The sequence below is a fragment of the Belonocnema kinseyi genome, chromosome 7, assembly GCF_010883055.1.
Source record: "Belonocnema kinseyi isolate 2016_QV_RU_SX_M_011 chromosome 7, B_treatae_v1, whole genome shotgun sequence".
Classification (NCBI taxonomy): Eukaryota; Metazoa; Arthropoda; class Insecta; order Hymenoptera; family Cynipidae; genus Belonocnema; species Belonocnema kinseyi.
The window spans coordinates 2353638-2354478 of NC_046663.1; positions in this window are offsets into that span (position 1 = coordinate 2353638).

Here is an 841-nt window from a genome sequence, read left to right on the forward strand (position 1 = left end):
GAACCTTAAAGACACATTTTTTGAAAAATAAATTAGTCAGCAGTGCTTATGAAAATTTTGGCACATTTTCTTCAGATGTTCTGTGATCGTATGTGTTTTTAATAATTTAATTTATACTGATACATGAGACGATTAAAAAAACAGGAAAAATAACATTCCCGACACTGTTAAATTCCCGAATAGTAAAATCTCCGACCGAAATAAAAGAATTAAATTTGTTTTGTACAAAAGAACATTTTTCTCAATATTTGAAGTATTCAAAAATTATTTTTTAAATTTAAACTAACAATAATTTTATAGAAATTGTATGAAGAAATAAATTGAAAAACACATGCGGCTTGAACAGAAAAATAAATTTCTCCCTAAATTTTCCCTAAACCGAATAAAATTTTCCCAACAAAATTTGCGTGATTTAATTCAGAACTGAATTATCTCGAAGCTTTTTTTGAATTTTTCGTTTTATTAACAATTTATTTTTTGAGAATATTTAGACATTGTTTTAAATACTATGCACATTTTGTAAAAATAAAAATTGCATTCAGAATATATATAATATATTCTTTTCAATTATTGTTATCTAAATTTTTTTAAATTATTTTAAAAGTTTTGAAATAATGAAAAAATCACTCACTGCTGTATTACCCGTTTTACCTGTCCAGGAGTTTATAAGGTCCCCTCTCGAGAAAATAATTAATTGCCAGAAATTGTTTTAAAAATATATCTTTATGAATAAAGTCTTCATATAGTTTTATTAAAAAATATTACTTGAGCTTTAACAACCCTATCTAAATATTATTCCTGAGAACGTAACCACATTTATACATGTCATAAACAATTGTAG